The sequence below is a fragment of the Pteropus medius genome, unplaced genomic scaffold (genome assembly GCF_902729225.1).
Source record: "Pteropus medius unplaced genomic scaffold, Ma_sr-lr_union100, whole genome shotgun sequence".
Taxonomy (NCBI): Eukaryota; Metazoa; Chordata; class Mammalia; order Chiroptera; family Pteropodidae; genus Pteropus; species Pteropus medius.
The window spans coordinates 55,397,713-55,419,319 of NW_024349800.1; the positions used below are offsets into that span (position 1 = coordinate 55,397,713).

At 42.0% G+C, this 21,607-nt stretch overlaps 1 long non-coding RNA gene across 1 annotated transcript in view; it reads right to left on the minus strand.

The window, feature by feature from the left end:
• Positions 1-21,607, minus strand: part of LOC120621933 (uncharacterized) — a 162,888-nt gene that overhangs the window by 15,262 nt on the left and 126,019 nt on the right. The gene's annotated exons all lie outside the window — the stretch shown is intronic.

A 21,607-nucleotide genomic window follows, 5' to 3' on the forward strand; every position in this document is an offset into this window, starting at 1 on the left:
TCGATGTCATGAAAACTAAAGCCGGAGGAACTGTTCCAGATTAGAGAGAGAAAAAAATATGACGACGAAACTCAGTGAGTCGTCTTGAATTGGATTGTAGATCAGAAAACAAAATCTAAGAAGGATGGTATTAGGATAATCTAAATATAGTGACGTGTGTTAGATGATAGTATATCCATGTTACTCATTGTTACTATCATATCAATGGTACTTGTATTTCAAAGATTAAAAACTCTATAAAGTCAAAATAATTAGTTGAATTGTGCTATATTTGTTAATAAAGCATTAGAGGATCATCCAAAGTATGTTAGAGTTTTTATTCATGTTGGAGAATACTTGTTATGTTATTATGGATAAAAAAGAAGCCGATTCCAAATTCTATACATTTTTCATAATAAAACATGACATTCACCAAAACATGAATAATAGTTATCTGTGGCCGTGGATTACGAGTTACCATTGCCACTTTCTTTATATTTTTCGGTGTTTTCCACTTTGTTTTGTTTTCTACAAAGGAGAAGAGAAAAAGAGGAGTTCTGAGCTCAAGCCCAAGGGGCTCCGACTAGTATTTGGTTAGTGAAAAGTCCCTCTCTGTCTCACTTCTTCGTCGGTATAAGGGCCTTTGAAGGGCGCACTCTACTTTCCCTCTGAAGAGCAGATGGAATCAACAACTCCAGAGCTTCTGGGGTGAGAGACTGAAGTAGGTAAGCTATGTATAGGAACTATCTTTACAGTCTCAGTCTATCTGCAAAATGCATGTGGGTTTACTTCTCATTCTATTCTATAGAATGAGGTATTGGTCTTAATTTAAAAATGATGCGATTGTGAGGTACCCTGAGTGTAGACCATTTTAAGAAACAAAGATCTCAAGTGATTTCCAAATTAATATTCCTACAGACTCTAAAACCCCAACTGATAACAAAATCAAGTGGTCTTCCAATAAATTGAGGTGGGGGTGGCGAATGCCTTATTTCTTACCTTGAACCACTTTATTTCAAACTTCAATAGAAAAGAAGTGAATTGTGTGCATTTTAAAACAAAAAGGAGTCGTCTAGGAGAAGACTCTCATAGGGTTAACGTTTAAAAGGAAGGTGCTACTGGGTGCATGCGGGAAAGGAAATGCAGAGTCTTTCATGCAAGAAAAGAACTCTGTTTTAATGTAGTGAGATGGTCCTGGAGGTCACGTGACCAGCTGGACCCTATGTAATAACCTATTTGGATCTTCAGCAGATGTTTAAAAAAAATCCTACTGTGACCCCCAGATGAAAAGAAGTTTTGCTAATATCCAAAGTGTATGGGAGGAGATGATGGACTGGTAGAAAAACAAAGCCCAGAGGAGTGTCTTTAATGGTGCACTGTGAGATTTACTGGGGCCCGACGGGGGTCAGATTTGAGGTCCTCCCTGTTCACAATCTATAAAAAATAATACAGACTGGTTAATTCTGCTGACAACACAGAGCCAGGGGAGGCACGGCCATTCAACAGAAAGTCAGCAAAATTCAGAGGTGGTTGGGGCTATTCCCTTGCCCTGAAAATTCTCGGAAATTAGTCGATGCTAGTTCATCAACACTCACACTTGGGGGAGAATGTATGACCTACGAAGTAAGTGTAGAAGATCCATCAAAAGTTGTTTTTGGCACAGGAAGGAAGATTACATTAGAGTAACTTGAATTCCTGGATTGTTTTGGACAATGCCAAGATCTGGGACTCAACTAGATAAGGCAAGTTTCCCAGCCTCCTATTTTAGTCATGTCAGAAGGAAAGTACAGCAGTCTGGAGCAGTGCACACACATTTTCAGTGGGATGGAACATTGACCTTTAGTTCCCTTTGGTGGACTGGCGATGAAGCAGGGGCCGAGCAGACCAGTCACTGGCATTCTGGCACAACGTGGGTTCTTCACCACAAACAACCCAAGAAATCGTGACATAGGAAGATTTTAGTTTTACCTCTTCTCACAAGTATACAGAGACTCAGCAGAAACGCTATCTTCTCCTGAGAAAGAAATGAAACGCATCCAATTTATTTGCTATTAAGTATTAGATTTGTTTCCCAATACAGAGGGTGTGTAGGCATTTCTTACAGGAGGAAAGGCCATCGACACACATGTCTATATATTTTTTTTCTGTTCTTCTCACTGCTTTCTCTTCTTTCGAAACAAAACATTTTGTTTGATGCTCACTATAGTGTTTGTTTCCATTTTGATATCTGGATACACCATCTGGATTTGGAAGATCTCATTCTCTATTAAACTATATTATTGAATTTTTTAAACAAAGCTGAAAAGGTGGGGTACCAAAGGTGATACATTGGTGGGGGTTGGGGCACTTTAAGAGATGAAGAGTTCCGAGGTCTGGCTTGTGTTGGAGTCAATTGTAGAGACAGGGAGGACTGTCTGAAGCCATTCACATTATAACGTGAGGCTCTAGGATTGTGGTTGGTTAAGTCACCACTGCATTTTAGAATTGAAGATGGAGAGTAAGATGTTCTTCCAGGTTACAAAGAGGAGCCAAATATGAGGAAATGACCTACATAGTGGCTGGAAAATGACAGACACACAGATGAGGAGAGCTTGCTAGTGACCTGAGTCTCAAATGAGGAGGGTTTTCTCAAGGCGGGTGGGAAAGCTATGGCTTAGAAGCTGTCGTGTAGGTCTATAAAAATGTATCTATACCCCTTAGGACCAGTACCCAGGAGTCACATGAACACAAACAGCGGTGTCACTGGAGGTCGGGCTTTCCGAGACCCTGGGTGGTAGGAGGAGCACTTTCTGAGGAGTTTGAAGACAGAGGAGGAGCACAGTAAAAAACCAAGTGGTCCTTCTTGGGAACACATGGGAAAGAAGCACTGGGGCTGATTAGTGAATGGGTGGGTCAAAGGACTAGGGCAAGGGCCCTATTTTGTGCAGATAACAATTTGGAAAGACCGTAACTCTGAGTGGTCCTAGAAAGCACCAGGAATTAGAGAAACAGAACCACTCAAGCTGGAGAGAAATGACGGAGTTTAGAGAAATCTGGCAAACTTTAAAAAAAATTATTTTTTTAGCAAATGATAATCTTAGTGCTCTACACCCATGAGAAAGGTGATTTCCATTTCTGGTGAAGAGGCAGGTTCCTGAATATGTTCTCATTGACATCATCTGATCCTCCTGTGAACTGGTCTTGCCATTCAAACCTTGCTTTCCCCTCAAAGCAAAGTTGAGGAGATTCACTCTAGTGACTTCAACATAAGCCTTACATAATCTAGGGAATGTATGCCATTTTGTAAGCGTGCTCTTCCTTTTCAAGCCATTCTGGGTTCTGACAACATGCGCGGGAAGACAGCAAGGAAGCTGTAGTGCTTGGAAGGCCTCAGAAGAGGGGGAAGGAGCTGACTCCAAGAGTAAAGGGTTGAATGATTGTCCGGCGGGGGGCCAAAGAAAAGGGGAGCAATTCTGCCAATTCTCCACTCCCGCCCCAAGCGCTCCAACTTCCCATCCACCGCCAAGACACATTTTATTTTTCTGACATGAAATATGTATATAATTCTAGCCTAATTTTTTTTTTTTTAAAGCACAAGAGGGTTGATTCTGTTTATGCCTCCCTCTCACTCCCACCCAGTACAAACATTGGCTTCCAGCCTGGTGGTGACGACAAGATCTAAGAAAACAGAATCCCAGAGCCAGGAAGTAGATGGCTAAGTAAATATGCCCCCAAACACTGACACTTTTAACAGGGTAGGTGTGGCAGTAGAGGACTTGGAGGCACAGGAAAGATAACTGGGTAGGAAAACAACGGTAGACACTTCATGACAGCAGACGCTTTTTGCTTGGGCGCTGATGCTGTCTGCCCGGTCTCTGCTTTGGGACTTCAGGCATCATCTTCTGGATTTAGATCGTGGTGGTTGAAACAGGGAGTGGGTAGCCCCGTAGAAATGGATCTGTTTCAGGATGTTTCATGTATGTACCCCAAATACACAGCTTGGCATCTTTATGAACAAATACGATTCATGTAAGAGAGGGAGCTTAACGTAAATGAAAGAAAATGGGCAACTGAAAATACATGAGTCCATGAATTAATGGAATGACATCATCGAGCACTTGTGGTGTGCCAAGACACGTCCCTTTGATAACGGGAGCCGCCATGCTATGTACCTTATAGCTCTTATCTCGTTTCATTGAATCCTCACGTGGCTACATGTCGGCTACGGGAAGAACATTCAAAAACATCACTCCGTTGCAGTAGGCAGAGATCCATGGCATCAGAGATCTTGCATCTTCTCTCATTTATTAAAATTCCTGAGAAATCATCACATCTCATCCTTCGTTTCAATATTTCTATGAGCAGAGTGGCTCTATTTTCTAATATTATGTTCATTCCCAGCACCTAGCTCCTAATATGTACATTTTTTATTATATACGTTTTTGAATGAATAAAGACATGCTAATAAATGAAGGGCTCACTCTCCCTAGAGCTTGGTTCTGAGAAACACAAAAGGAAAATGTATGAATTTAGCTTAAATTCTGATAATTGTTCTACTGTCTCTGTCCATGAGCCGCAGGAAGAATGCTTTCCCCAAACTGAAGGGATACCTTCCCTCTTAGATGTGGCTGCTTTGCTCCGTTGCTCCTTTGTTCCCGAAGAGAGGAGAGCAAAGGGGCCACTTTTGTTGCTGTGATCGGTAGGTCTAGAGCACAAAATGACCCCTGCCCCTTCAGTGGACCAGGCTAGACCTGTCTAGAGAGCTATCTGGCATTCGTGGAGCTAGAGGGGTAGGAGTATATGGATCATTTAAAGGAGCGAGTCAAATTGAAAGCTGATTCCCTAACTTTAAAATCATTGGACTTTCCTATTTGATTAGTTTTTTCTAAAACTAGATAACGTTAAAAAATAAATCTGCAAAAAGATTCTTGAAAGGTTTGTTCTGATTTTTCTCCTTTTCACTCTTTCTTTCTCTTAATCCCTAACTTTCTCTTAATCCATAACTGTTCCTGTCTGTCTTGGAGGGGAGACCTCAAACATCTGTCACACCAGTACTTAGGGAGCCCAAGGTAAGTCCCAAATCTGAAAAGCATCTTCCTCACTGCTATAACGGTGTGAGCCGTTGTAAGAATCAATACTGTAGGACCCGCACAGGTGGTGGTACGCCTTTAACTCGAGTTCTTTTCAGTTAGACGATGTTATTCTTAATAAAATTAGCTGGATTAATTTTGAGCATTTTTAATTTTTGTTTTCTGTCACCATGCCTACAGGATATGCAGCCTTTCCACTGGACTGCTCCCTGTGTAATCTCCTCCTCGATTTTTGGCTTCTCTTCCATCTATGTTTAGACATCTGAGCTCATCACTATATTCTCCATTCTCCATCTGTTGCTGGGCTCTTTCCCATGCCCCTGACTGCAAGCTGGACAGTTACTCAGCAAGATTATCACTGAATTAAGATGGTATCTCAATAGCAAAAGGACTCTTCTCAGCCAGAACAAAAGGAGTATTTTTTAGTCTTCTCAGCCAACACAGGAGATTTCTGGAGAACCATAGCAAACGTGAAATGATTCTTTATTGGGATGAGTGGTCTAATATCTCGAAATCTTCCCTTTTGAGATGCATTTTCCCCATATGAGACCATATATAACATCACAGGTTTCTTATTCCCCTGGGGGCCCACTGCATCCCCCACAGAATGAGAGTGCCACGCCCTGAAAGTCTACAGTTTACAGCTCAACAACCCTCCACGTGGCACACGTTCTTAGACGCATTGTTTATCAGCACTAAAGAGAGAATAAATATAATCCATTCCTGCACCTACCTTTCACAGATGGGGCAGTGAGGTCAGACAAGCAAGGATCTTACGTATTTTCATAGAGCTAGTTCCTTAGCAAGTGGACGTATGCATCCAATACAGACCCCACATCTCCTCACTAGTACTCACATGTCACGCTAACAGCACTTGACGGGGGATAAACTTTTATTTAACATATAGAGTTATTTAAAAATATTTTTTGGTTGATAAATTATAAGACCTACCCTGACCAACACAGACACCTTTATAAGCCACTGGGAGTCAATGTAAAATTAAAATTTTATTCCAATATTCCTTGCACGAAAAATTAAATGCTGTTCTTAAGGAGGGGTGGAGATAGTACTATAGGTGTTTTAAAAAATCTTAAAAGAAGACCCATCATGATGTTTTACCGAGTATCCAACCTCGGGCAAAACCTCCTTTTTAGTTGCTGTTTACTAAGTAGCATAAGTTATATCTTTGACGGCTAGCTTCTCTGTTAAAAGAGGGGAACATAGGCCCTGTGCCAGGAAGGACACTGGGCTGGGAAGTAGAGGCCACTGTCCCTCAACGTGACTATACTTGAGGTTCACTGCTTGACACAGATGTGTTTATTTCTTTTTCTAGTCCTTGACTTACCAGATTATGAGAAGAGAGTAGACTAGACAATCCCTAAGTATCATATCATCTTCGACATGATCTATTTTATAATCCGTTTTCCTAGAATTAGGTAGGAGGTAAAGACAGAATTGGAGTAGGAGACTCCAGAGAGAAAAAGATCTCGGGTATAGCACGTCTAATTTTCAGCCTTGCTGCCTATATTGCCTTTTAATGGGATCGTTCTGCTGTACTGCTCATAGCTAAAACATAGAGTTTTCTCCTTACAATCGACTAGACAGACCTACGGTGAAATGTCCTTGCGCTACCCCGGCACTCTCACCCCCATTTTCTAAATCTTGGAAGTTCTCAGCCTTGAAGCAGCTCGTTGGCTCTGAGCTGGGTGTTTGTTTACTCGGTGTTTTCCATCATCTGGGAATTCTCATTCCGGACTCTCTGTTCCATGCTCAACGGCTCCCTGGTCGCTGTGCGCTCAGCTTCTTCGCTGATTGTTCACTCGCACGGGTTCCCTTCAAGGCTCATTTTCTTCACTGGCTTTGTGTTGTCCGTGTCAGCATACTTACTACTAGGCCTGGTATTTCTGGATTCTTTCTAACAAAACTTTGTTTATTTTTCCCTCTTTCTTCTTTCTCTCCTTGTTAGACCATCTGTGCTTTTCCTGCAGTTTCATTCCAGCGGCATTGCAGAGGATTTATCTTTGCAGTTGAAAATATTCCTGTTTGTTTCCTTGGAAACTTCCTTCTCACTCAAGGTCTTCTTATTCTCAGGAGGTGTCATCTATGAGGAATCTGTTGATTTCTGAAGCTTCCTCATAACCTGGAATGATGCATGCCCAGGTTTGGAACGCAGAATTTCTAAAATGGCCTCCTCTTCCCCAAGATAGCCTGACCTCATTCTCCAAACTTGTGAATATGATGATCTATCATGCCTGTGATTTCGTGTTATGCTGTATGGTACAGCTGCCTTTAAAACAGGAAGGTGATTCACGTGGGCTAGATGTCTTCACATAAGCCCTAAAAGCAGATGGGGAAGTCAGAGAGATTTGCGGTGTGAGGACTGAATGAGCCATTGCTGTTGTGAAGATGGAGGGGGCACATGGAAAGCAAGAGGAAGAATGTGGGTGGCCACGGAGCAGAAAGCAACGGCCAACAAGGAAATGGGGACCTTTGTCCAACAATCGACAACCACAGGGAACTAAATCTGGCTAACAACCTGAATGAGTTTAGAAGCAGATTCCTCCCCAGAGCCTGCAAATGAGAGCCCCACCTGGCCCCACCTCGAGTTTGTTCTGTGGGACCCCAATACACCGCGCCAAGCCTCTGACCTACTGAAACTGTGACACGATGTGTTAGTGTGGTTTTAAGCTGGTAACTATGTGGTCGTTGGTTACACAACAATAGAAGGATAATATTCCTAGCTATTGGCTGCTTTGGTGCTTTTGTTTTCCTACCCCTGAATCTAGTACCTAAAGAAGTGGAACCTTTGGGTTCATTGAGCTAAAGTCCTTCACCCTGCAAGATTTCCCAAATATTGAGGTTGGAGGAAGCTTCCAATTTACCTTTTAAATAATTCTAGTTTAGAATTGCGATATTTCTTTATTTGAAGAGAACTGGGGATAGCCTGGCACGGTGGCCCCTACTGTGTGACAAGTAGCTGAAATCTTCAAATTAGTAAATTTGCCCTAAACTCGTTTAATGGCAGAGTGGATGGAGGTGTGTGTGGAAAGAGGGTGAGAACGATGTTGGACCCATCATGAGAAAAAGAAATCTCTTTTAATGCAATTTTAAAAGTAAATAAAGAATACCAATTTACAAAGGTCAAAAGAGACTAGACTAGAACGGAATCAGAAATATTGTAAACAAGTTGATGGCTAAATTATGATAATTTGATTCAAGCTACTAATGAAATAGCCGCTACCTTTAGAGGTATAAAGATTAAATTGGAGAGAAAAAAGAAAATCTACACGTTAAGGCAGACTCCAGGCATCATTCTGTTATGTCTTTTCTTTCTGCCTCCATCACAAAGTGAAGAGTAAACTAGGAAATTGAAGAGATAAATTGTATTTTTGCTCCGATAATTTGAATCTGTGAATATTAAACACACATCAACAGAAGAATAAGGTTCAAGATAAAGTTATCAGTAAGAGACTTCCACATATTGCTCTGAAGCTCCAAAACTCTCAAAAGGAATTAGGCCTTAAAAATCAATAAAACTGATTGAAATACCTTGTTTTTGAATAAAGTTGGAAGGATTCAATTTAGGAAATACCTTTAGTGAAAAAGAAGTCTAAAGATTTCAGAAATCAGGTCTTAAATTTACCAATTTATAGATTTTTTTTTACCTAAGTGTTTTCATTTTTATAGATCCATCTAAGAATGGTATATCACTTGCATATCAAAAATTGTCATTCTGTAAACAAATGTATTTTTATAGAGATAAAAATATAATAATGTGCCAATCTTGTAACATTGTGGTTTGTGTCCAGCAGGTATAATGAAGACTAGAAGCCACATATGAAACCAGGGGATTAAAATAATCTCGAACTGGGAGAGACTTTAACGATTGTGTTTAGGAGTTTCCCGAATTTCACTGCTATTGGGCAAAGTCAAGTTGTGACTCCTCCTAAACTCAGCCTAAAATCAATCTCTGGCTGGATGTCCCCAGGTGGAGGCCTTGGCCGTTCCACGTCAATTTGCCAGGGTGTACAATGAGTGAAAGCTCAGGAGATCGCTGACTTGGGCTAGTGGCTCAGGGAGGAGATGAGAGGACTACCTGAGACCAGAAGGAAGAATAGCAGTGAGTCAGATGAGGTGAGGAAGTGGGAAGGGAAAGAGCATTCCAGGTAGAGAAAACAGAGAAGGAATGTAGACAGCTCATGTTACTTCCTTCGGGATGGCAAAGTTGCCAACGATGATAAAAACGATACCTCGTATTTTTGCACATTTCATAGTTAAAATGTTCATATCTCTTCTTTTATGGTATCTTCACAACAGCTTGTCGAGATATACAAGGCAGGAATTTATTTACCCTCTTTTTTAGAGAGGAAGACATCAAGGTCCCCAGGGGACGAAGTGGCTCTCCCGTGTTTAATCTCACCTGAAGATCTGACACAAGTTGCAGTCAGAAATGCTGCTGTGAAAGATTGTGTCACTTACATACAATTGGTTACGTTTTCTTGCATGTCAACTTATTTAACTGCCATTATTAGACATTATCATTATAATCAACTTCACTTGGAAGTAAAGAAACTGAATATCAGAGGATTTACATGATTTATCCTAAATCACACCATCTGGTAACTATGAGAGCTAACCTTAAAAATATCTCCGTTGCCTAACCTGCCCTTTACCTGAAATGATGGAAGGCCTGTTAGGATGATATATTTAACCCCAAATAATTCTTATCTTTTTTGAGTTAGTCAGGCACATGGGTAAATCAAGACAACTTAATTCTGGTCCATTGCGGGCTGCCTTCCCACATTGCCACATCCAACACTGGAAGGAACCTATGATTTTCGCTATGGCAAAAATCAAGGCATTATTACATCTGTCCCGTGTGTATTTCAATGGTCAAACAGCCACGGGCCAACATTTGCTAATAGAACATTAAATATACATCGGTTTACTCTGTCAAAGGAGAGCTCCTTCAAATTCTTTTTAGGGTTAGAAAAGGTAAGATAAATGGGAGAAAGCTTGACAGATGATGGGGAAAATGAGGGAGGGGGAGTATGGGGGCTGATGGTTCCAGGAACATTGAGAAACTTGGAGGCATGCCCAGAATTTGGAGTGGGAGCTAGGGAGGGAGACATAGGAAAAATAAGGGAGGTGATAAAGACAGACTCTAAGTGTAAGGAGGCCTTGAATGTCAAGACAGGAAGTTGGAAATTGACGATGGAGGGATGGAGGAGGCAGAGGAGACCTAGGGAAGTGGGGAGTGATGCTGTCACAGGAGCCCTGGAGACCTACCCGGGCATAGGGAGTTTGGGCTGGCTGGAGCTTTGGGGAAGAAAAGATTGCAAGGGAAGGGAGAATTTCCAACTCTCGTGTGTCTCACAGATATATAAATAAAGCACAATAAGGACTATAATGAGGAAATAAATGTCATAAAAATGTTTGATAGCTGATGGGACATAGAAACATGAAGGGATGCCAACAGCCTCCAGCCAAGAGCAATAAGAGAAAGAGTTTGGTCTAGATGACCTCAGAGGTCTGTTCCAACTTTGCAGAGTCTGTAATTCTACTACGTTTTGGTTTAATTTATTGAATTCCACTAGTATTTGTTTGCCAACTACTACCTATGGAGAAAAAATTATGCAAGGTGCTGTAATAGAGGTTGGGGAGTGGGAAGGGGATGTGAGCTGGAACGTAATCTAGTTCCCTACTCCGAAGAAGATTTGCGTATATTGGGGAGAAGATCTTGCAAACTATAGTGCATTCCAGAATGAGTAAGTTATTTTAGAGTATTACACATGCAATGGAAGCCCAGAAGGTCGACTGGGCAATCTTAAAGTCATCTATGAAGGTGATGGTTTTAGGGATAGACAGAGAAAGGTGAAGGCAATCACTAGGCAGAGAAAAAAAACTCATGTCTTTAGGAGGTAAGAAAAATGCTCTGGGAACGATAAGTATAATAGGCAGAATTCTAAGATAATTCTCAGTGATCATACCCTTATGTAATTCCCTCTCTTAAGTGCAGGTGGAACCTGTGACTTGCTTCTAGCCATTAGACTACGTCAGGAGTGGTGGATGCCACTCCCCTGTTTACATTATGTTATGTGGCAAAGGTAGGGTGATAATTATGACTGTGATTGTGTTCTCTTTTATAAGACTTCATCTTAGCACACTGCAGAGGGATTCTCCTGATGGTTTTAAGGAAGTGAGTTGCCATTTGTGAGAGTTCCACTTGGCAAGGAACTGTGGGACCTCTGGGAGCTTATAGCATCCCCAACTGACAGCCAACAAGAAAGCAGGACCTCTGTCTTACATCTGCAAAGGACCACATTCTACCAACAAGCAGGTGAGCTTGGAAAAAGACCCTGAACTCCAGAAAGGAAATTAGCACAGAGAAAACTCAGATTGTAGTCTTATGAGACCCTGAGCAGAGGGTCCAGCTAAGGTGTGCCTGGCCTCTAGACCAACAGAAATGGTGAGAGAGTAAAGAGAGAATTTTTAAGCTGCTAAGTTTGTAGTCATTTGTTACACGGTAATAAAACACAAATACATTTTGGGGGTCAGTGGGAGATAAGGCTGAACATATTATTTGAGATGAGATAATTTAGTTCACTCCGAACTAGAATCTATGTAATGAATAGTATCTGGTTTCTACTGGGGGGGACAAAGTTGGGGTGCACTGTGTGAGCTGCCATGTTCTGTGGTAACGACAGTGGTGTGGTTTGGAGAGTAAGTGGAGGATTAAGTATACAGAAGCGTGCCCCATGCTGCTTTTCTAACACTTGCCTGGCATGATGGCCGCCAGTGATGATTTTCTATGGGGCTGCTTCACTCACTTTGCGTTTGTCAAAGCCCAGGCAAGCGCTAGTAGAAGGTAGAAGGAAGGAGTGAATTATGGCTGGAGAGAATTGCCATGGAATCTAGAATTGGAGGTGGTGGAAGCTTTAAAGGCGTCTCTCCCAGCCCCTTCTTTAATGCGTGACTCTTCTCTACAAAATTTCTAATACATGTCTGTCCACTGGAGTAATTCTACCAACAGATCGCTCACTACTATGGAAAGACTGGATTGTTAGATCTCATCGATTAGGAGAAAACTTTCTTAATCTGACCTGTAATTTCATGGAATCACAACTGTCAGGGATAAGAGGTACTTTTAAAATGATCACTTTAAAAGATGAGAACATGAAGACCCAAAGAGGGGAAGAAAATCGTTCAAGGTCCTTCCGTCACCCCGTGATAGTCCAGATATAACCTTCCCCGCTTCTACCGCCAGCATCTCAGCTATGGGACTGACAAATGAAGGAGGAAGTATTTGTCTGAAGCTGCTGACTATTAGGACTAAAAAGTGGCTGACTTTGCCTTCTGAATTTACATACAAACTTAATAATGCCCGAGCATTGTCATGGCATCTAGAGAGAGCACCTCGTTTGCTGTGAGTACAGTCATCACTCTGCCATCTGTTCTTCTTGACTACTTCCACTACCATTTGTTTGTTTAATATGTGTTTATTGCATAACTCGTACTTTCTCTTTAGAAAAGCACTGCCAGCAACAGGCTCAAATTTCCTTCTAGGGTTGGACTGTTACCATTGGGAGATATCACCTCCTTCTATAACAAGCCTACTCTCCTCTTTCTGGGCAGAGCTCCATGGCCTTCCTCTCCATTTTAGGTAGATGTTGGAAATAATAATATTCTAAGTACTTAAATTATAATCTCTCTCCGGACCCAGAGACGCAGAGCTGGATCACTAGAGTGACAAGTAGTCGGGATGACAGTTGAGGAAATGATATCGCTCAGGGCCACCGCACACAGGCATTCTAACTCTGAGGCAAGTTCTGTCGGTTCTTTGCCCTGAAATTCTTCCATAGGGATGCTGGAGAAAAAAGGAGAAAGAAGAAGCAGGGTAGCAATGGAAAAATTGAGGAAAAGAAACACAGTAAACAAGAGAATTGGGAGATGAGGAAAGAAAGGGAGTGTATAACAGGAGGCCAAAGATTTTTCCCCGATTCAGAACATTAAAAGCCGTTTATGAAAGCATGTGTGCACCCGGACATATTTTCCTGGATTGGAATGCTGTGGCCAGTCCAGTCCTACAACTACTCACCCATTCAACAGAGATTGATGTCTCGGAAATTTGGGTGGAGGTCAGTGACTGTCTCAAAACGAAGGTAAGTCTCTGTAGCCAGGATGGCTGAGCGGCCCATTGTAGGGTCTGTCGAAGGCCTCATCTGATAGGAAATGACAAATAGCCACTCCCCAATAGCAGTACTGCCCCCAGAGAAGCATTCCTGGGAAAGAGCATAAAACCACAATCAAATGACCATGCTGCTTCCCACGTTAAATACAGAGAGAGCGGTTCATGTGTGGGCTTTGGACAGAAGTCCAAATCTTCAGATAGACCATAGGACTGCTAGTGCTCCTAATAACTTCACTGGCCTTGACAGTGAGGAAACAGGACATGTACCCAGTAGAGGCAAATTTTTATTAGAATGGCCATTCCAGAGATTATTAGCAACTTGTAAAGAATGCAATTACCACTTAAGCTGTATTCAGCTGAATACATTTTAACTATAATTGAAAACAAATGTAAACTTAACTGTATGGTTGGTTAAGCCTCATGATTATGACTGTTATCTTATTATTTTCCATTAATTAAAACAACATGTGCTGGGATTTATTTGCAATTACGCACTTGCAATTTGATGAAGGCTCAAAACAGACCTCTGAGTGTTTGCTCTGCAGCCCTAGCTCCGTGTGAGCCATTCGGATTTTTATCCCAAACTTTTCATATCCACTGAAACGTCAGCGAAGATGTAGATGCCCTTTTCTTCCCCTTCTTTTTAAAGAAAATTTGAAACTCCTCAAAATCTTCCTTATTCTTATGTAACAGGAAGGCCACCGAAGGCTGTGGCCACCTGAACATTTTGACCTTGCTGACTTTCAGAAGTAACCAGTTTCCAGTTTCTGTTGATGACTAAGGGGAGTGTTTAGGGCTTTGAGCTGCTGTGAATGTTGTGTCTGTTTTAAACCACATGCAATCATCAAGATTCTCATGGTTTCCCGCACCCCCCGCCTTCAGTTTGGATGTTTCATCCCAATGTGCAAGGAAAATTTGATTTTAGGGGAATTTGCTGTAATTACATAACTTGCCTTCTGAGAACGCTTTTTGAAACTTAGATCTGAAAATAAGAGGCCTGGCTCTAGCTCTCTAGTTTAATGTGATATGAGGAAGTGACCTCATATCTCTGGATCTTAGTTTTGCCATCTGTAAAACTGGGATACAGACCTGATCTTATCTACCTAGCGGAGATATTTTCAGACCACAGATGACAGCGGTGGAAGGTTTTGAAATCCGTAATGAATATTCCAGAGGTCATGATCATGATAACAACGAGAGTCTTCTTCTCGCCCCTCACTAATCCATGAGGTGGGTCTCTGTTGAATGCAGCAAGGACTCAATTCTTATGAGAAGCTCGGTCACTGTTGTCGGGAAGGCAGCCATGGTTTCACGGTGTGCATCTTTAAAGGGCCATCATGATGCTTTTAGAACAGGCCCACAGAAATGAATCTCGACCACAGGTGGGGGGATTTAATAGTTTGAAAGGACATGCCCGGTCTTTGAGATGAAGACCTTCTAAAATGCCTCCTATGAGCTCCTTGTTTTTTTCCCACTTGGCCTCCCACGAGCTTTCATGGATCCTCTTATTCTGACGAGCTAACAGTTTCTCTTTGGGCCTTGACATGTTTCATCTTCTTTGTGATCATCATCCTCATTGTCAAGTCAAGATACATCTCTGAGCTGCCAAATGCTTAAGTATAAACATGCACCATACATTGTGTCTTCCAGTAATCATACAACCGTGATGATGGGGAATGCTGACCCAAGGGGAAGGGCCTGGAGGAATGACAAACTAAGCTACAGACGGGACTAGAACTCAGGATTCCAAATCGTGTAAAAAGGCTCCATAATAAGATTCTGACCGAGATGGGGCAAAATGGTATTTGACTGCATGAACCCAAATTTGAGGCAATTAAAACTAGTTAAAGACTAAGTCGTACAATAATTATCCTTTATAAAACAACTACCAGATAAGAATGGCATGTGAGAGCCCATCAAATCTAGACCTTGCCTGTCTTTTCACCTTAGTTTGTCAGCCACTAGACACATTTACTCTACATTTCAAATAATGAAATGGTCCCTTTCTTTGGATGCACAATATTTTTAGGCCTTTGTATATTTTTACATGCTATTGTCTCTGCTGGGACTCTCTCCTGTCTCGATCTCAGGAGCTGAGTATTGTGATGGTAATTCCATGCCTGCCTCCTTCATCATCCATAAGCCTCTTGAGAGCAGAAACTTGTCCCGTTCATTTCTATATTTTCAAAACTCAGTCAGGTGCTGGCATATAGGGTGCATTTAGCAAATGTATGTATTGATCATTGGTGCCCAACAGAACTTGTGTGATGATGGGAATCCTCTGTATCTGGGCTGTCCAATCCAATAGCTGCAAACCATACACAGTGACTGGGCACGTGAAATGTGGCTAGTGCAGCTGAAGGGCTTTTTTAAAAAAAATTGTAATTAATTTAAGTAGATAATGTGTCTAGATATAGATACTATATAGATAATATAGATAATAATGGGAGAATGGCCAAGTGATTCTAAAGCAATGGTGGTCAGCTGCAATGACAAGGGGACTGCTTGGGATAGAAGGGACATCTGGACCGCGCCCTGCATTTTTCCCTTACACAAGATGGTCATATACGCCCTCAGCCAGCATGGAAGCCTGAAGACACCGGCACCCATAAGCTATACGTTCTCTCTCTGCCTTGTCTCCACCCCTGAGTGGTTGATACATTCCGTGTAGTTGGTGCCCATAAAATGAATCCTTTCTCTAGTGTGAAGAAGCCTTAGGGAAAGGAACTGAATCAAGGAGGAGAGAATGAACAGCTCAGGGGCGGCTGAAGAAGCTGTTCTAATATGAGACGATGCTATAAGGCCCCCCTCCTGGGTGGAATCATCTTGCCTTTGGCATAGTTATTTCTACAAGGCCAAGGAAGGTACAGGGCAGCCAGGGAGAAAGAGCATGTCTGGGTCGGAGAAGAAAAAGAGCACTTCAGGGTCACTAGTTGGAACAAACTGAAACCGAACACAGCTGGAGGTCATGCTACATGCTTTCCAGATGCCTCCCTGGAACCGGTTCCTATTATATCTCTGCAAAGGAGGTGCTTGAAATAAAAGCGACATCGCCACAACTGCATGGCCATGTAACTGCGATCCTTCAGAATCAGTGCCCATGCTGGGGGGTACCTCATTGATCACCGCCCGGAAGGGTTTTCTCCATGGCTTCAGAAGATGCACGAGTCCCCTGAATTGTAGGTAAATGTTGTGCATGTAAGTGTATCCCAGAAAGATGGCTCTTAACATTCATAAAAATTTCAATGGCATTTATAAATCAGAAAGGACTCAGGACTGCTGTTCTGTTTCATATTCCACCTACCGGGTCCCATGTGAAGAACGTGAGGCTCGGAGAGCAAAAATGACATTGCCCAGACCATGCGCGGAGCCATGTGGCAGATCAAGGATGAAAGGGAAGGGAACCGAGGGTAGGGATTACAGTTACTCATTAGAGACCCTATCCCATGTGCCCCAGTGATCAGCACCTTTGCAAGTTGTTTCACCTAATGTTCACTTATCATGTCAATGTCCACCTTTACTTCTCCAGCCTCTACAATATATCATGAGAAACTCTGTAATGCCTGGTTGACTACCAGAGCTAACGTCACGTCTTCATGATTCCCAATGGCCACTGGGAACTGTAGAGTTAACACAAATAGTCTGTGTATTCTCACACGAACAACAGTATCTGTAGACTGAACAAAATATATGTTTTCCACATATGTAGGAGCATGTCATAATAAATGTAGACACTATGGGCATAAACAAAATGCAGATTTATTTAAAAATTAACTTATTTGCAACAAAGCACAAAAAGTAAAACCACTGCAATTGGGGATATAAGCTTTGAAATATTTTGATGCCATAAGGGGCACTTGCATCCATAAAAGTATGAATCACTGAAGCATGTCCACTGCTCTTCCCTGGTTTGACCATCCTGAGAAACTGAGTAAGTTCAAATTGATATGTTCTTAATAAAATTCTTGTTTCAAATGCTTTCTCTATTCCTCAAATCTAGGTAAGTTATTGATATTCCTCATCCTACAATGAGGAACCCCGATTCCGCCAGGCATTCGCTGAGGTTGCTGCCACTTAGAGGAAGCACGTGGGTTTCTGACTTTCAGGATGATCAAGTCTAGTAACTATCATTTCTAGGGATATCGGCTTCATCACTGGGCAGGCCGGTTAGGGTCAGTGCACCTTCATCGGAAGTGGGGACAACTGGTACAGCTAGACGCTCTGACGGGAAAGTGGCCCAGGCTGATTGGATCACACGGTGTCAACTGAGTAACAGACATACTGTCTCATCCAAGGCCCCAGAAGGAAACAAATGGCCAGTGTAGACAGCTTGGTTTACTTATAATGAAGGTGCCATTTCTTATGCCTTCTGTTTAGTTTATTCTCCTTGGGGCTTTTCATAAATAAAAACTAACTTGTGGATTATACAGTTACGAACATTTAAAACATATATTTTGGGACGCACCAGTTGTTTCACATCATAGTTTTCCCCTTAAAGACCTTAATTAAATTCTAGGCCGAGAAAGACCCAAGGGAAGAGGACCACACACTGTACTTTAAACTTTTTTCAGAGTTGATGGATGGTGCCCTCACAGTAGTCAGATTCTTAAAGAATGCCCCCCCTCTGCCACCCATCCCAAGACATTCCCACTCATTGTTGTTTGTTTAGACATCTACAGACAGGGACCCCATTCAGCAAGTAGAGCGCAGAGGGCCTCCTTCTGCCTGAGTATCAGGGGAAGATGGACAAGTGGCCCTGGTCCTTCTCTAGAAGGCACAAGTACCTCTCCCTGTGAAGGCTGTGGGATTGCTCGATGAAAGGATGTGCCCTTCAGGAAGTGAGTGCCAGCAGGGGCTGCAGAGGTGGCAGAGTCACCCTGATTGCTCGTTGTTATATGGAAGTGTTTACTAGAGAAACACATTCAGATTTTGCTGAGGGTTTATTAAATAGAACTGAGTGGCTCAAATACCCGGACCATCACCTCACCCAGGCTTGGCAGGGCTTGACTCCCCAGTGTTTCACATCCCCGCAGTCAGTGTAGGTTTCAGTGCTCTATGCCTTTCCCTCTGCCCATGGCCATCATCTGTAACATCGCTGTCCCTTTAGTTTAAGTGTTTTTTTCTCTATTGCGATGCCGCCCATCCTCACATCTCAATTTAAGCTTCTTTCAGTCACCCATCCCTTATCAGAAATTGGTTTACATATTTTTTCACAGAAACTAGTTTTGACAGTGATATGTGGGGCATAATCACGGATATTTTGATTGCTGATGAGAAGGGAGAGAAGACTGTCCTACCAAGGTGAAGGAAAACAATGAGGAATGAAGAAGAAACCTCTCTGTATCGGCCTACTTTAAAATGTATAGGGAGGATTCCCCATCGGCTTATTGAGAGTTGAGTTTCAGGTGTGAGAAGTATTGGTGTAACTAGAGCACCAAGAGTACTTCACTTCATGGACATTTCTCTTAAGAAGTCCTGCTTTTAGCTTCTAAACAAAGGCATCAGGAACTAACAAGTGCTGACCGCACTCCTACCTAAAGCAAGATTTCTTAATACTCTGATTTCAAGTACACCCTGTGTGTGATACACTCTTGGAATTGTTGCATTCCTGGGCAAAGAAGCTAACAGGGTTTACCCAATTTTTTAAGAAAGAGACTGGTTTTGGAGGCCTGGAATGATGTGGTTTGAATGAAAAGATATGATTGAAGAATGTCATAAATGCCAGGAAAACCTGGAAGATGAGACTTTTGACAGATGCCCTAAGATCTCCTAGCCCAGCAAAGCTGGTTGATAATTGGTGTTACCTTATCAACAGAGGAGGCCTTCCTGGAACCAATTCAAGAAATGGTTCATAGTGGACCAATTGCTTTTAATCATAGGATACTGAGGATTTTCAGGAGAGACCGAACTTTTAGAGAGAACATCTCTTAATGTTGGTTTTAAAAATTGGGTGATCATTTTAGTTAGCAAGTATTTGATGAATATCATCTCCAAATGGATCAATAACCCAAATAGGAAAACAGACTAAACTTTGTGCCCTAGGCCCATCCAGACTCAGACGACTTCTAGAGAGCAAAGTGATAATTGGATTGAAAGGAAATCCAGCACTACAGTATCTTTCTGAACAAAGTCCCTGAAAAGAAATAAGAGAACTAAGCCAGAAAACAGCCATGGAAACAAAAATTTTAGGTTCTATGAAGACATAGTTTTGCAAAGATGCTAGAAGGTGAGGAAACTTAAAAAATAAAACAAACTGGTTTTGTATGGTTGATTTTCTTTATTTAGTAAAAAAAGAAACTCAGGCTCAGAGAAGGTAAAGGCCTTTCCTACGGTAGCAGAGTGAAGAAGTGGGTGAGACCCTAACTTCTTTATTCCAAGTCTCAAGCTGCTTCCCTTCTGTGCTCCTCCCCAACATTCACTGTCTTCCTATTGCCTTCCTGAGATTCCCATAACAGTTTTCAGTTTATTTGTGCAGACACTCTGAAGAGACCAAAAGTCATCGTTTGGCTGCTCATGAGCAGCTGGGCTTCTCACTGCCTCCCCCGGAGATGTGGGCTGTTTCTGATTGGGCGACACGCTATGATAGCAAGTACGGAAAGTTTCTAGATGACTAAAAAATTCTGGTCAAGTCTGGTTATCTCCCTAGAGGTTTACATTTTCAAAATGTATCTTTCCATAGAAACGCTACTATAGCTGTAGTTTAATCTTCTCCTCTCCCCCACCCCTCCAAGTGGCTGTGTCTCTCCCCACACATTGTAAGGAACAAGGAAGTTGCTATGATGTGCTGGTACCTGGCCCCCACGTGAATCACATGGAGAGAGAAGCAAAGCTGCTTTGGGGAATCTTGGGATGGAGGCTCAGCAGGAGAGAACAGGAAGTCCAAGGTGAAGGACAGGGACAAAGGAGCAGCTTGGGTCAGCACCAAGGTTTTTGGCATCAGGGTAAGAAATCATAGGAAACTCCTCCGAGAAACCCTGTTTTTTGAGCTGTTACAATCATGGGATGTTAGTATCGTACTTGACCCCGAGCTAAAATTCTTCTACCAGGAAGAGAGGGATTGTCAATGTTATCACTCATTAACAATTTTGGTGAGTACTTTTGGGTTTTATTCCTAAAAACTGAGTGGAAAAGCAGTTGGTAAATATATGTGTGTGTGTGTGTGTGTACACACACACACACACATACACACACACACATACACACATATATTCTACATTTCTACATATATTTCATATATTTATGGGTATATATTTATATATATATATTTTTTATATTTATACATTTATCAGCAGACTCATATATGCTGTTAGTTCTTCTCGACTTTCTGTTCCCATGTGAGTGTAAAATTTATGTTGGGTTCTGCAAAAGACAGACCCTTCCCTCTCAAGGCTTTGGCTCACTATGAGGTTTCACAGAGTCATAAACTACCCGCGCACAGCACAGGTTGGACAAATGGGCAGAATAGGGAGTGTCGACAAGGACGAGCCATTGGGAGGTGCTGCTGTTAATGGTTCTTGGGCTGCAAGGCTTTCAGGGAGCTCTTGCAGTGAGTGGCTGGTCTTCAACACCCCAAGCGACTCTCGCTGTGACTTTTTCTGCACTCACCCTGGTCCTAGCAGTAAAGCCTAAAAATAATTGAATTTTTTAGGAGTCTCTTCTATAAGAACAAAGGATCTGTCCTGTTCTCACTCACATGCTTCTTATTTTATCTCTTGTCAGGAATCCCAGGTAATTCCGGCAATTGCAGGCTACCTCAGAATATGGCTGTTTCCTTTTTGGTTTCTGGGTCACGTCCAGGTCACTTTTACGGAGGACCTTTTGCATTCTCATACTGTGCTATCAAAGAGTTCACCAACTGGGAATATCCGAGTCCTAACAAAGTTACGTTAAGGAATGAAGGAACAGTATTAGTATTCATTTGACAAATATTTGTGTATAGAAATAGGAATAGGTGTCAGAAATAGAACTAAATAGTCTTTGCCGTTGAGAAGCCCACAGTATGGTGGGAAAGCAGACCTGCAAACAGATAATCACAAAACTGGTAATGGTGTCAACAAATGGGTATGCATGAAATATGACGCTAGGATAGGGAATAAAGTCATCTCTTGTACCAGAAGGAGTCATAAAACAGGTGAGACCTGAACTAAACTATAAAGAATGATCCGGGGTTCATCAGGCTGGGTAAGGGGTAAAAAAAAAAATCAGACAAAAAATAGCATATACAACATTGTGGTAATGGATATTATGGCTAATCTACTACTCTAACTCAAGTGGAACAAGATGTAGATTATATTTCCCTCTAGAATCATTGCAATTTCCCTTTCACTTATTGGGTGTTTATTTTGAGAGAGAAATAGATAGATATGAA